A 16954-nucleotide genomic window follows, 5' to 3' on the forward strand; every position below is an offset into this window, starting at 1 on the left:
AACTCGTCTGTTACAAAGGGATTTCATTTTTTTTGAACTTATTTGAACCCCCTTGTTTTTCTGTGTTCAAAATGCACCACTCAAAGCCACATCATCAATTTACAACCCTTTCTGACTTGATTTGTCATTTTTCATGCATTTACTGATTATTTTGAGCTATAAGACCGTGAAATTGAAAAGCATTTGAAATGAACTATGAAAAGGTTCCAAGTTGGCATGGTATCATCATTTCACCCACATAGCATGTGCAAGAAAGTAGAGAGGCTGACGACAAAAAGTGGATGCACTTCGTGTACAAAACAGACAATCTCCTTCGAAGTATCACGGTTTCATAGGGAAACTCGTGTGTTACAAAGGGATTTCAATTTTTTTGAACTTATTTGAACCCCTTGTTTTTCTGTGTTCAAAATGCACCATTCAAAGCCACATCATCAATTTACAACCCTTTCTGACTTCATTTGTTATTTTTCATGCATTTACTGATTATTTTGAGCTATAAGACAATGAAATTGAAATTTTTTTGAAATGAACTCTGAAAAGGTTCCAAGTTGGCATGGTATCATCATTTCACCCACATAGCATGTGCAAGAAAGTAGAGAGGCTTACGGCAAAAACTGGATGCACTTCGTGTACAAAACAGACAATCTCCTTCGAAGTATCAGGGTTTCATACGGAAACTCATCTGTTACAAAGGGATTTCAATTTTTTTGACCTTATTTGAACCCCTTGTTTTTCTGTGTTCAAAATGCACCATTCAAAGCCACATCATCAATTTACAACCCTTTCTGACTTCATTTGTTATTTTTCATGCATTTACTGATTATTTTGAGCTATAAGACCATGAAATTGTAAAGCATTTGAAATGAAGTCTGAAAAGGTTCCAAGTTGGCATGGTATCATCATTTCACCCACATAGCATGTGCAAGAAAGTAGAGAGTCTTGCGGCAAAAAGTGGATGCACTTCGTGTACAAAACGGACAATCTCTTTCGAAGTATCACGGTTTCATACGGAAACTCGTCTGTTACAATGGGATTTCAATTTTTTTGAACTTATTTGAACCCCTTGTTTTTCTGTGTTCAAAATGCACCATTCAAAGCCACATCATCAATTTACAACCCTTTCTGACTTCATTTGTTATTTTTCATGCATTTACTGATTATTTTGAGCTATAAGACCATGAAATTGAAAAGCATTTGAAATGAACTATGAAAAGGTTCCAAGTTGGCATGGTATCATCATTTCACCCACATAGCATGTGCAAGAAAGTAGAGAGGCTTACGGCAAAAACTGGATGCACTTTGTGTACAAAACAGACAATCGCCTTCAAAGTATCAGGGTTTCATACAGAAACTCGTCTGTTACAAAGGGATTTCAGTTTTTTTGAACTTATTTGAACCCCCTTGTTTTTCTGTGTTCAAAATGCACCATTCAAAGCCACATCATCAATTTACAACCCTTTTAACTTCATTTGTTATTTTCATGCATTTACTGATTATTTTGAGCTATAAGACAATGAAATTGAAAATTATTTGAAATGAACTCTGAAAAGGTTCCAAGTTGGCATGGTATCATCATTTCACCCACATAGCATGTGCAAGAAAGTAGAGAGGCTTACGGCAAAAACTGGATGCACTTCGTGTACAAAACAGACAATCTCCTTCGAAGTATGAGGGTTTCATACGGAAACTCGTCTGTTACAAAGGGATTTCAATTTTTTTGAACTTATTTGAACCCCTTGTTTTTCTGTGTTCAAAATGCACCATTCAAAGCCACATCATCAATTTACAACCCTTTCTGACTTCATTTGTTATTTTTCATGCATTTACTGATTATTTTGAGCTATAAGACCATGAAATTGTAAAGCATTTGAAATGAAGTCTGAAAAGGTTCCAAGTTGGCATGGTATCATCATTTCACCCACATAGCATGTGCAAGAAAGTAGAGAGTCTTACGGCAAAAAGTGGATGCACTTCGTGTACAAAACGGACAATCTCTTTCGAAGTATCAGGGTTTCATAGGGAAACTCGTCTGTTACAATGGGATTTCAATTTTTTTGAACTTATTTGAACCACCTTGTTTTTCTGTGTTCAAAATGCACCATTCAAAGCCACATCATCAATTTACAACCCTTTGTGACTTCATTTGTTATTTTTCATGCATTTACTGATTATTTTGAGCTATAAGACCATGAAATTGAAAAGCATTTGAAATGAACTCTGAAAAGGTTCCAAGTTGGCATGGTATCATCATTTCACCCACATAGCATGTGCAAGAAAGTAGAGAGGCTTACGGCAAAAACTGGATGCACTTTGTGTACAAAACAGACAATCGCCTTCAAAGTATCAGGGTTTCATACAGAAACTCGTCTGTTACAAAGGGATTTCAATTTTTTTGAACTTATTTGAACCCTCTTGTTTTTCTGTGTTAAAAATGCACCATTCAAAGCGACATCATCAATTTACAACCCTTTCTGACTTCATTTGTTATTTTTCATGCATTTACTGATTATTTTGAGCTATAAGACCATGAAATTGTAAAGCATTTGAAATGAACTTTAAAAAGGTTCCAAGTTGGCATGGTATCATGATTTCACCCACATAGCATGTGAAAGAAAGTAGAGAGGCTTACGGTAAAAACTGGATGCACTTAATGTACACAACAGGCAATCTCCTTCGAAGTATGAGGGTTTCATACGGAAACTCGCGTGTTACAAAGGGATTTCATTTTTTTTGAACTTATTTGAACCCCCTTGTTTTTCTGTGTTCAAAATGCACCACTCAAAGCCGCATCATCAATTTACAACCCTTTCTGACTTCATTTGTCATTTTTCATGCATTTACTGATTATTTTGAGCTATAAGACCGTGAAATTGAAAAGCATTTGAAATGAACTATGAAAAGGTTCCAAGTTGGCATGGTATCATGATTTCACCCACATAGCATGTGCAAGAAAGTAGAGAGGCTGAAGGCAAAAACTGGATGCACTTCGTGTACAAAACAGACAATCTCCTTCGAAGTATCAGGGTTTCATAGGGAAACTCGTCTGTTACAAAGGGATTTCAATTTTTTTGAACTTATTTGAACCCCTTGTTTTTCTGTGTTCAAAATGCACCATTCAAAGCCACATCATCAATTTACAACCCTTTCTGACTTCATTTGTTATTTTTCATGCATTTACTGATTATTTTGAGCTATAAGACCATGAAATTATAAAGCATTTGAAATGAACTATGAAAAGGTTCCAAGTTGGCATGGTATCATCATTTCACCCACATAGCATGTGCAAGAAAGTAGAGAGGCTTACGGCAAAAACTGGATGCACTTCGTGTACAAAACACACAATCTCCTTCGAAGTATCACGGTTTCATACGGAAACTCGTCTGTTACAAAGGGATTTCAGTTTTTTTGAACTTATTTGAACCCCCTTGTTTTTCTGTGTTCAAAACGCACCATTCAAAGCCACATCATCAATTTACAACCCTTTCTAACTTCATTTGTTATTTTCATGCATTTACTGATTATTTTGAGCTATAAGACAATGAAATTGAAAATTATTTGAAATGAACTCTGAAAAGGTTCCAAGTTGGCATGGTATCATCATTTCACCCACATAGCATGTGCAAGAAAGTAGAGAGGCTTACGGCAAAAACTGGATGCACTTCATGTACAAAACAGACAATCTCCTTCGAAGTATCAGGGTTTCATACGGAAACTCGTCTGTTACAAAGGGATTTCAATTTTTTTGAACTTATTTGAACCCCTTGTTTTTCTGTGTTCAAAATGCACCATTCAAAGCCACATCATCAATTTACAACCCTTTCTGACTTCATTTGTTATTTTTCATGCATTTACTGATTATTTTGAGCTATAAGACCATGAAATTGTAAAGCATTTGAAATGAAGTCTGAAAAGGTTCCAAGTTGGCATGGTATCATCATTTCACCCACATAGCATGTGCAAGAAAGTAGAGAGTCTTACGGCAAAAAGTGGATGCACTTCGTGTACAAAACGGACAATCTCTTTCGAAGTATCACGGTTTCATACGGAAACTCGTCTGTTACAATGGGATTTCAATTTTTTTGAACTTATTTGAACCACCTTGTTTTTCTGTGTTCAAAATGCACCATTCAAAGCCACATCATCAATTTACAACCCTTTCTGACTTCATTTGTTATTTTTCATGCATTTACTGATTATTTTGAGCTATAAGACCATGAAATTGAAAAGCATTTGAAATGAACTCTGAAAAGGTTCCAAGTTGGCATGGTATCATCATTTCACCCACATAGCATGTGCAAGAAAGTAGAGAGGCTTACGGCAAAAACTGGATGCACTTCGTGTACAAAACAGACAATCGCCTTCAAAGTATCAGGGTTTCATACAGAAACTCGTCTGTTACAAAGGGATTTCAATTTTTTTGAACTTATTTGAACCCTCTTGTTTTTCTGTGTTAAAAATGCACCATTCAAAGCGACATCATCAATTTACAACCCTTTCTGACTTCATTTGTTATTTTTCATGCATTTACTTATTATTTTGAGCTATAAGACCATGAAATTGTAAAGCATTTGAAATGAACTTTAAAAAGGTTCCAAGTTGGCATGGTATCATGATTTCACCCACATAGCATGTGCAAGAAAGTAGAGAGGCTTACGGTAAAAACTGGATGCACTTAATGTACACAACAGGCAATCTCCTTCGAAGTATGAGGGTTTCATACGGAAACTCGCGTGTTACAAAGGGATTTCATTTTTTTGAACTTATTTGAACCCCCTAGTTTTTCTGTGTTCAAAATGCACCACTCAAAGCCACATCATCAATTTACAACCCTTTCTGACTTCATTTGTCATTTTTCATGCATTTACTGATTATTTTGAGCTATAAGACCGTGAAATTGAAAAGCATTTGAAATGAACTCTGAAAAGGTTCCAAGTTGGCATGGTATCATCATTTCACCCACATAGCATGTGCAAGAAAGTAGAGAGGCTTACGGCAAAAACTGGATGTACTTCGTGTACAAAACAGACAATCTACTTCGAAGTATGAGGGTTTCATATGGAAACTCGTCTGTTACAAAGGGATTTCAATTTTTTTGAACTTATTTGAACCCTCTTGTTTTTCTGTGTTCAAAATGCACCATTCAAAGCCACATCATCAATTTACAACTCTTCCTGACTTCATTTGTTATTTTTCATGCATTTACTGATTATTTTGAGCTATAAGACCATGAAATTGTAAATCGTTTGAAATGAACTCTGAAAAGGTTCCAAGTTGGCATGGTATCATCATGTCACCCACATAGCATGTGCAAAAAAGTAGAGAGGCTTACGACAAAAACTAAATGCACTTCGTGTACAAAACAGACAATCTTCTTCGAAGTATCAGGGTTTCATACGGAAACTCGTTTGTTACAAATGGACTTCTATTTTTATGAACTTATTTGAACCCCCTTGTTTTTCTGTGTTCAAAATGCACCTTTCAAAGCCATATCATCAATTTACAACCGTTTCTGACTTCATTTGTTATTTTTCATGCATTTACTGATTATTTTGAGCTATAAGATCATGAAATTGTAAAGCATTTGAAATGAACTCTGAAAAGGTTCCAAGTTGGCATGGTATCATCATTTCACCCACATAGCAGGTGCAAGAAAGTAGAGAGGCTGACGGCAAAAACTGGATGCACTTCGTGTACAAAACAGACAATCTCCTTCGAAGTATCAGGGTTTCATACGGAAACTCGTCTGTTACAAAGAGATTTCAATTTTTTTGAATTTATTTGAACTCCCTTGTATTTCTGTGTTCAAAATGGACCATTCAAAGCTGTAAGACCATGAAGTTGAAAAGCATTTGAAATGAACTATGAAACCAAAGTACATACATAGTTCTCCAGAGCATTAAAACCAAAGTACATAGATAGCTCTCATTGAATAACATATAGCTCTCGAGAGCATCTAATTAAACCATACAATGAAATTACGTAAAACATTTCAATGCAAAAACAAATGCGATCATAATCGCAACCAAGGTAACAACTGATCCAACTTCATAATGATACCAAGCCTCGGTATGAATGACATATTTTCTAATCTTTTTAATCTTCAACCGCATTGCATCCATCTTGATTTTGTGATCATCGACGACATCCGCAACATGCAACTCCAATATCATCTCCTCCTCCTCAATTTTCTTATTTTTCCTTCAAGTAATTATTTTCTTCTTCAACTAAATTTAACCACTCGACAATAGGGTCGGTTGGAATTTCCGGTTCAACAACCTCCTAGATAAATAAAATCTATGTCACATTGGTCGGCATAATTGTCATAAACAATAAATGAACCAAATAGTTATGAAAAGATAATATATACCACATCTGAAGCATAGACAGGACGAGGGCCGATGGGGGCGGATACCAAAACCATCGCACTATATAATAACAAGGAATAATAAAAGTAAGAAAATTAGACAAGTATCTATCTGAAGTCAGAATTTTTTTCTTTCAGAAAGAAGATAAGAACAAGAGGCTCACCACGGTGGTGCCGGCGACGAGATCGGCGCGGTCGATCGATGGCGGTGAAGACGGGGCGGGGACGGGGCGTGACGGATCGCTAAATCTAGACAAATCTTGTTGAAAATGGAGCTCGGAGGTCGAGTTTCGAGAGGAGAAAGCTTAACTAGTGTGGCTCGGGCATTTCATCGAACACCTCATGTGCATAGGAGGTGAACTAGAGCACCCAAATGCCCTCCCCTCGCCGGCTTGACAAAAACAGAGCACTGTGGAGTGCTCTGCCGCGGCGATGGGTATATGTAGGCAAGTTATTTTTCCCGTTTCAAGCCGCGAACCGGGACCAATGGTTATGGGCCAGCAGCGAGGACCATTGGTCCCGGTTCGTGGCTCGAACCGGGACAAATGGTTCCACACGAACCGGGACGAATGCCCACGAGGCCCCGGCCGGCCCCCTGGGCTCTCGAACCGAGTCTAATACCCCCCATTGGTCCCGGTTTTTAAAGAACCAGGACTAAATGGCTGGCTAGGGCCAAAACTATAGCCCTGTTTTCTACTAGTGTATAGTCTGTAATAATATTTTTTAAAAGACTTATATTTAAAAACAAAAGAAATACTACAATTATTCATGTTTCATTATGTGTTCGTGAACCAAATTCATGTCTTGGCTACGTCATTATATCATCTCTTGGCTCTGGTTCTGCTCCTGCCTTGCACACGCTGACCACAAGAACAATACATGAAGAACAATAGCATGTCTTTCTAATATTTTTTGTTTTTACTCAACATTTTAAAATATGTCTTTTTATACATTTTATTAAAAAAATTATATAAGAAACAAAATAATGAATCTATATTTTAAAATATGTCTATATATTCGTATGTAGTTTATAATAAAATTTAAAAAAACTTATATTTAAAAACGAAAGGAGCAAGCGAAGGACAAATGCCTAGTCCGTTAGCTGAGAATAAGTAAAATGCTTAAATAATTAGCACAAAGCTACGGTCATTGAAATGACCGCATAAGCCATCACCAGCCGATCTCCCTGACAACACAAACCCACACACTGCCGAGAAGAAGATTATCGCGAGAATCAGTTGCATGTTTTATTGCCATCCCTCCTTAGGCTTTGTTTGGATCAGCGTTTTGGTTCTAAATACCTATGTAAAATATATACATATCTTTGTCGATCGTTTTGTTTTTGGATGAAAATTAATCATCACCCGATAAGTTACACCTGTAAACAATACACCTCCGTATTATTTTACACCCGAACCAAGCACGGCCTTTAGGGCTTCTTAAACGCTCACCCGCAAGAAGGACACCACATCTATCATGAATAGGGAACAAATTTATGCGGATGTGAGAGACAATCATCCAAAACTAGCCCCATACATCCGTCCCTCATTTATTTATCTATTTCAAGGCTGCATATCGGCACACACATAACTAGTTTCAGTTTAGCTGGAAAATGTTAAAATGTACAAATGTCCGAATATTCAGTCCACTAGTTTCAATTTTAATTTAAATACTACACTCCAACAGTGATGTCCCCTTTAACCACCCACGAATGCTCAACCGGATGTTTCTTCACTTGCTCATGAGTTGCTTGATGCCGAATTTATTAATGCATTTGAACAAACTCATCGAATGTGACATGATTCTGGTGAGGAAGTTCGATAAAATCACTCATGTTCTTAAATTCAAGACGCACAACAACATCCTTATTGTCATCCTCGACAGTCATGTTGTGCATGATCACATAACATGTCATCACCTACCACAAGATCATTGTACTCCAGATCTGAATTCATTGCTTCGAAGAAGAGGTGACATAAAATATTAGCACATGCATTTCACGGAATAGTAGCCGGGCATGGTGAGTATCGTAGGGGGCAGATGGTACATATGCAGCGGACAGAGGAGAGGTATGGAACGATGGCAAAGGATAAGCTGTGTGTAGCACAGGTGTAGCATTCGAGGGGACAAAGACGTCAAATTCCGACAAGAATGTGGTGGGGCAGGTGGGTGGTGGAGAGACGACGGAGGCAAGACAGAAAACAGATGTAGAAAAGGATGGAAGGATGGATGCACGGGGCCAGAAGGGATTTTGGGGTGAAGGTTGAGTGGGCCGGAGGTGTCACAGTCCTTCGTGGCTCCTCTCCGGTCTACAGCAAAGCCCTCCAAGTTTATTTCCACTTTGTGAGGAAAATTGCATCCGGGTCGGTCAACAGTTCGATTTCGGTCTATGTTGGATGACTAAATACGTCAAGACAAATCCACTCCACACACTTGAGCTAGTCTTAGAGGCAAGAGTAGGGATCTATATTTAACCATTTATTGTTCCACACATGCATATAAGATTTCCACTCTCTAGAATCTAGAATCATAAGAGTTGTAGCACATAATATAAACTCTTAATTATGAATGTGGAAATATAATAATACAATATTATTGCATCTAGGACATATTTCGAATAGTATATATCCTACTTGCACTAGAGTCAGTAATCTAGTTTACATAGTCTCTCTAACACCAATGGTTATCCGGTTTTGCTCATGCTTCGCTTATGGTAAAGCATTCATTATTGGATCTGCCACATTCAAATCCATGTGAACCTTGAGAACGTTCACAAAATCTTTCTTGACATACTATCAAATAATGTGATACTTGCGCTTGATGTCTTCATATGGGATGTTGGTTCCTTTGATTGAGCAATGTCACCACTAGTATCACAATAGAGCGCCATCAGATTCATCGCACTTGGGACCACAACCTTCTTCGAGAAACTACTTGATCCAAACTGCTTCCTTCGAAGCTTCTGAAGCCACAATATACTTTGCATCTGCCATAGAATATGCAATAGTGTTCTGTCTGAAACTCTTCTAAAGCATTGCACCACCATCTAGGCTATAAACATAGCCTGATTGACATTTATAATCGTCTATATCGATCAAGAAGCTAGCATGGGTGTAACCATCTACAACGAGTTCTTCATCTCCTCCATAGACAAGGTGGATGTTCTTTGTCTTTTTGTGGTACTTCACAATATTTTTAACTGTTGTCCAGCGAGCTACTCCAAGATCACTTTGATACCTGCTACTAACACTTAGTGCATAAGAAACATCTGGCCTAGTACATATCATAACATACATAATGGATCCAACTGCGGAAGCATATGGTACTCCACTCATCTCAAGTCGTTCATCAACTGTCTTAGGACATTGACTACTCAATGGCGTGCCATGTGACATCGGGAGATAACCTTTCTTTGCATTCTTCATTTTAAACCTTTTAAAACCTTGTCTATGTACATGCTCTGGCTTAGCGCAATTAGACGTCTTGATCTATCTCTATAGATCTTTATGCCAAATATATATGTTGCCCCACCTAAGTCTTTCATTGAAAACACATGCTTCAAATAGTCTTTTATTATGGTAAGGAACTTCGTATCATTCCCAATCAACAATAAGTCATCTACATATAAGATCATAAATGTTATCGAGATCCCACTAAAATTCTTGTATACACAATCTTGTTCATATTTTTTTATGAAGACCTTTACCACTTCATCAAAAGGTTGATTCCAGCTCCTTGATGCTTGCATCAAACCATAGATAGACCTTCGAAGCTTGCACACCTTATCGGAATCCTTAGGATCGACAAAACCTTCTAGTTGTATCATATATATATCCTCTTTCAAATATCTTAGGATTGCAGTTTTGACATCCATCTGCCATATCTCATAATAGAGATATTCAACAATAGTCGTCGGAAAGTTTCGTCATAAGTAACTCCCTCAATCTGCAAAAACCCTTTCAAAACTAGACTTGCTTTATAAGTGGTAGTATTACCATCCACATATATTTTTTATTTTGTAGGTCCATTTAGATTGTATGGATTTCACACTCTCTAGAGGATCAACCAAGTTCCAAAAACTTGATTCTTGTAGATGGCCTCTGTGGAGGTAATGACCCTGACAATATTACCTAGGGGTACGAACGAAGGGGCGAAGTCTAACTAGGTGCAATGGATAAACTCAGATGTACGAGTTCAGGCCCCACTCGGAAGTGGTAATAGACCTACGTCTCGAGCCCGGAGGCTAATGTTTTTTATGGGGTATGAAATATTACAAGGTGCTAAACCCTTGAGCAGGAGCCTGGGAGTGGCTTATATAGAGTGCGCCACGACCGAGCGAGCTTCATTACAAGGGAAATTAATGCTAATGACAACGGAAGTTACTAGGAATGACAACTATAACTGTCGACGTTACTGGTAACACGATCCTTCAGTGCACTTCATGTGATGGATTAAGTCCTTAGCCACTGCAGCCTCTTCGGTGCCTTCGCCTTGATGTGGTCCGAGTGCCATGAAGCATCCGACTGATACAAGGTGATCCGAGTGACTCCACGTAGGCCGAGTGACGGTATGCAGTTCCAAGTGTGGTTGAGGCTACACCAGTGACTTTAAGGACACTGATGTCCGTGAGGGGTCCTAGGTGGGCCTAGGGAAGCAGGTCCGTAGGCCTACCTCTAATGTACAACCCCATCAGTAGAACCCGAATCGGTTGAGGTTTTGTGGACTGAGTGAATGATTCCTTCAATGTCACCGACGCTTTGGAGATTCTTGGGATGCATCTCGGGGCTGCGTCATTCAGACTCTTAGCATACCTCCACGGATTCAAGAGTGACGAATTCCGACTGCTTGGTCGCATAGGGAAATCCGCAGTCGGTGGTGATCTCTTATCTTTCGGGAAGATAGATTCCTGGAGTTGAGCGAACGAGAGTTCTGAACTCCGCGTGCTCAATCGATGAGTTGGGACAGATCCCCACTTGCATTGAGGCAAGGATGATCACATCATCCTCATTGGTTTCCCAAATGAACGGGGTCCCACAGGGGGACGAGCAAAAAGAACATTCGGCCCACATCGTCACACACCATGGATACGGAATCCATTTGGGATATGAGGCGGGGCGGTTTTTCCCGCAAATTTTGAATTGAGGGAGCGCGCGCACGGGCAGCAGTTTTCGACAGAGATGTGAGTAGTGGGTGATGCCCCGATTTCTGCGTTTAGTGATGTCGCTCTCATGCTACAGTGCATGCCATCCTCAGGATACTACACATCTTCCTTAGGACGACAGTGTACTCGATGGGTAATCTCTCTGTTAGGTATTTAAGGCGCGAGGTGGAAAGGAGAGGAGACTGTGCCTCATACTTAGGTCCTTTCCGTGTTTGTTTCCTCCTCCCGCCACCGAAAACAAAATCCATCGGCTGTCTCCGTCCGTTCCCGGCCTCGACCTCTCCGCCGCCCAGCATGGTGAAGGGAGCGACGTCGAGGGCTGAGCCGGCCAAGAAAGTGTCGCGTGGATGGATCCAGGGCGACTGGATGCCGTCCAGAGTTTCGGAGGGGTGACTGCTAGAGGATGCCGAGCTAGAGCCAGCGCCCCAGGGAGACGAGCAAGTGATCCTAGTCACCCACATCGAGAGAGGTTTTTCTCCGCCTCCACATCCATTTTGCCGAGCATTTCTTGCTTTCTTTGGAGCTCAGTTCCACCACCTGCCCCCAATGTCATCTCGTATCTAGCCGCATTTGTGTCTTTGTATGAGAATTTCCTCGGGTGTCACCCGAATTGGGGTTTGTTCAAGCGTCTGTTCACGTGTCGAGTGATGACCGTGAAGAAGTCTTCCTCCTCGAGAGGAAGAACCAACGTAGTGTAGCTTTGTGGTGGCTTAGGCATCCATCTCAGGGGCAAGAGTAGCTTCCCCCAGATGAGTTTCCCGGACTTGGTGAAGAACTGACAGGATTCTTGGTTTTATTGCCGAGACGTCCTAGTCAGCAAGGGTCACTCGGGTCTCCTGCCCTATACTATCGATAGGATCCACCCGACCCCCACCTTGACGTTGTCCAAGGAGGAGAAGACGGACGCAAATATCTTGATGATAGTGGTGGTTTCCTTGATCCTGAAGGATGTCAATGGGATGGACCTCCTGGAGGTCTTCTTCCAGTGCAGGATCCAACCTCTATAGGCCAGAGTCCACCCAATGTGAAAATATGAAGGGACGGATGATCCGACTCGAGTCCATCCTCACGAGCTCGAGGGAAGAGGTGTTGAAGAATAAACTCAAGGCCATTACCCGTGTGAGAGATAACCCCATGGGATCCAAGAAGGTGCTCCCTTTCGCGGCGGATCATCAGCCGAATGAGGTAAGTCATCGAGAATTTGTACCGAGTGAATTTCTTCTTTGTTGCAACTCCCATGTGTGTTTTTTCTTTCTTCATTCGGCAGGCTTACACATGGCTGGTCAGTTCCATACGGGCGGTCGACTGCTCGCCCATTGACGCGGAGAGTGACACTGAAAACCAAGACATTGAAGCTCCCGGAGGGCTCAGAGGACGATGAATATGATGAAGGTGATGATGAGGAGACGGAGGGGAGTGAGGAGGAGCTTGGAGACGAGGCAGAGTATTCCACGTCCGACGAAGTCCATGCCAAGACCCGTTCCAAGGCGCACAGGCACCCCAAAGACGAGTGCATCGGCCATGCCGACTAATAGCTCCAAGCAGGGTCGGAGTGAGCTCGAGGCGCTGCGGAGCAGGCCGCCAAGCAACCCAAGATCTCGAGCTCCAAGCCTTGGAAGGTCGTTCTACCGCGTATCAAGGTTGACGTGCCTGTGGCTTCGGCGTAAGTATGTCCACCAAGTGGTTTGTCCTAGTCTAAATAATGCCTTTCGAGTGATGATCGGGCTTTGTTGTTTGTGTTGTAGGCCTGATACTTTGACTGCTTCACTGGATCCCAAGACCTCTCACAAAGGTAAAGATGCCGTTAATGTCGCCTCATCGAAAGGTAACATTCGAAATTCGGGCTTTGGATATTCGAGTGGTCTTTGGATTGTCTTCTGGACACGTGTAGACCTGCATGACGTGATTGAACTCGATGCTGATGTCCCTTCTGCAGCTGGAGAAGTGCCGAAGCAGGCTCCGACTCCTAGCCGAGTGAGCGTCAAGGCCAAGACTCCCTTGGTGCATGAGGTCGCTTCGGTTGGGGCCTCACTCGGACAGTATCCGCTGACCACTTCATTGTCTGACCCCAAGGATCGCAACATCTTCCTGCTCCACCTTACCCCGGAAGACCAGGAGAGGGGCGCGCAAGGAGGACTTGGCTCAGCTGGACGTGATGGTTGGGCGATTGAAGGAGGCGTACGACGGGAGTGAAGTCATGGCAAAGGACGTCCGGGTAAGTCCTTTATGCACATATTTGTTTTCGAATCTGGTCCTTAGTAGGAATCCCGAGTGGGCATGACCACAGGCACACCCACTGGGTGCTAGTGGGAGCATGCTGAGCGCACCCACTGGGTGTAGTCCCCGAGGCTACCATCGACTGTGTGAGTCGGTGGTAGTCTTTCTTCTTTGTATGTTTGATAGATTTAAGTAGGGTGCGGAGCCCTTTTCTTTGTTCCATCTTTCCAGTGGGGGCGCTCTCAACACACCTAGTGGGGTAGTCCCCGAGGCTACTGTCGACTGAAGCAGTCGGAAGTAGTCTCAGTTTCTTTGTTTTTTATAGAGGTCGGTCGGGTGCGAATCCCTTATCCTCTATCATTCTAGTGGGGGCACGCTGAGCACACTGATTGGGTGTAGTGCTCGAGGCTATCGTCGACTGTGGTAGTCGGCCGTAGTCTTAGAGTCGCGACATAATGTTATGCCTTTCTTGTATTTGTTGACTGGAGACTGGTTGTGGGCCCGTGAGCCGCGATGACGCCATGGAAAAAGAGCAAGCATCTGGAGCAGGAAAAATGAACAACTGAAGGTACTACCTCCCCATCCGACTAACACTCCATTAGGTTGTCTTTTGTTATCCGATTGAGGCTATCTTGTCAGATCGCCTATCTGAGAGGCTAAAGAATTCCATTTCTCTAGTGACCATGAAGGAAGACCTCGAGAAGAGGGACAAATAATCACATCTGCTTGGAAGGATGTCAAGCAGAAAACCCAGGCAGCTCAGGCCAAGCTCAAAACAGTGGGCACTTTGGAGGAAGAGAATCAGCTATTGAAAGACGATGTGGAGAAGACCACAGTAGAGGTTCCCTAGATGAAGAAGCATTATGCTGAGTGGGAAACCAACCTCGAGAAAGCCACTAGCAAGAAAGCTGAGCTGGAGAAGTTCATCGAAGACTCCGACGTGGAGCTCTGTGAGAAGCTCAAAGGTATGTCGAGCGCCTGAATACTTCCCCATGATCATTTGGAAATTCTCGAGTGAGTTTCTCATCCTCCGTTTTTGTTGAGCATAGCCTTTGCTGGCGATGTTGAAGAAGAGACAACGCGAATAGAGAAGGAGTTTGATCCCAAGAGAGGTATTCTAAAGGACAGCGCTGCCTTGTCTCTCCTTTGGCTAGAGGATCGCGTCGATTATGTAATGGCTTGCTTCAAGCTGCTTCAGTCAGCCGTTGGAGACATTGACCAGGAGAAAACACTTGGAGATGCTCCCGTGAAGGACTCCCAGTCCATTGTGAATCGCGTGAAGGCCATTTCCAATGAACTCAAGTCATGGAAGAAGTCATCAACAAGGACCAGAGCTGACATTGCCCTTTCGCTCGTCCGCATCCATTGTAAGGGGGTGGATTGATGACCCACAAGTATAGGGGGTCAATCGTAGTCCTTTCGATAAGTAAGAGTGTCGAACCCAACGAGGAGCAGAAGGATCTGACAAGTGGTTTTCAGCAAGGTAAAATCTGCAAGCACTGAAATTATCGGTAACAAGTGATTGTGTGGTGAGATGATTCATAGCAAGCAACAAGTAACAAAAGTAGCAACGGTGCAGCAAAGTGGCCCAATCCCTTTTGTAGCAAGGGACAAGCCTGGACAAAGTCTTATAGGAGGAAAAACCCTCCCGAGGACACACGGGAATTTCTGCCATGCTAGTTTTCATCATGTTCATATGATTCGCGTTCGTTACTTTGATAGTTTGATATGTGGGTGGACCGGCGCTTGGGTACTGCCCTTACTTGGACAAGCATCCCACTTATGATTAACCCCTCTCGCAAGCATCCGCAACTATGAAAGAAGAATTAATACAAAGTCTAAGCATAGCATTAAACTAGTGGATCCAAATCAGCCCCTTACGAAGCAATACATAAACTAGGGTTTAAGCTTCTGTCACTCTAGCAACCCATCATCTACTTACTACTTCCCAATGCCTTCCTCTAGGCCCAAATAATGGTGAATTGTTATGTAGTCGATGTTCACATAACACCACTAGAGGAAAAACAACATACAACACATCAAAATATCGAACGAATACCAAATTCACATGACTACTATTAGCATGACGTATCCCATGTTCTCAGGAACAAATGTAACTACTCACAAAGCATAATCATATTCATGACCAGAGAGGTAATGAGTAGCATCAAGGATCTAAACATAAACTCTTCCACCAAATAATCCAACTAGCATCAACTACAAAGAGTAATTAACACTACTAGCAACCTTACAAGTACCAATTGGAGTCGCGAGACGGAGATTGGTTACAATAGATGAACTAGGGTTTGGAGATGAGATGGTGTTGATGAATATGTTGATGGTGACGAGTCCCCTCCGATGAGAGGAGGATTGGTGATGACGATGGCGTCGATTTCCCCCTCCGGGAGGGAAGTTTCCCCGATAGGATCGTCCTGCTGGAGCTCTAGATTGGTTCTGCTCAAGTTCCGCCTCGTGGCAGCAGCGAATCCTCGAAAAAGCCTCCTCTCGATTTTTTTCTGGACGAAACCCTTCATATAGCAGAAGGGGGGAGCCAGAGGGCCAGCTGGGTGCCCACAAGCCCCCTAGGCGCGACTAGGGGGTGGCCGCGCCTAGCAGGCTTGTGGCCACCTGCTGGCGCCCCTCTGGCGCCTCTTCGGCCAAGTATTTTTTATAAATGCTGAAAAAATCCTCGTTGATTTTTACGGTGTTTGGAGTTGCGCAGAATATGTATCTCAACTTTTTTCCCTTTTCAGGCCAGAATTCCAGCCGCCGGCATTCTCCCTCTTCATGTAAACCTTGCAAAATAAGAGAGAAAAGGCATAATTATTGTACCGTGAAGTGAAATAACAGCCCAAGAAGCGATAAATATCAACATGAAAGCATGATGCAAAATGGACGTATCAACTCCCCCAAGCTTACACCTCGCTTGTCCTGAAGCAAAAGCCTAGCTCAATAAATACGTCCACATGTTTAGGGAGATAGGTGTAGACAAAACAAGATACGAACATGCCGGCATCATGATCATGAACAGAACAACAATAGCAACATATAATCTCTCATGCTAAAGTGACAATTCCTTTACAAAGTAAAGTATGGATCAAGAACCTTACCGAGAAGTAATAACCGATAGCCTTTAGTCATTGAAGCAATTGCAATTTATCACAACATCAGAAAGAGTCAAATAAGAGCTTGTAAAGGAAATCCACATACTC

The sequence above is a fragment of the Hordeum vulgare genome, chromosome 6H, assembly GCF_904849725.1.
Source record: "Hordeum vulgare subsp. vulgare chromosome 6H, MorexV3_pseudomolecules_assembly, whole genome shotgun sequence".
NCBI classification, from domain to species: domain Eukaryota; kingdom Viridiplantae; phylum Streptophyta; class Magnoliopsida; order Poales; family Poaceae; genus Hordeum; species Hordeum vulgare.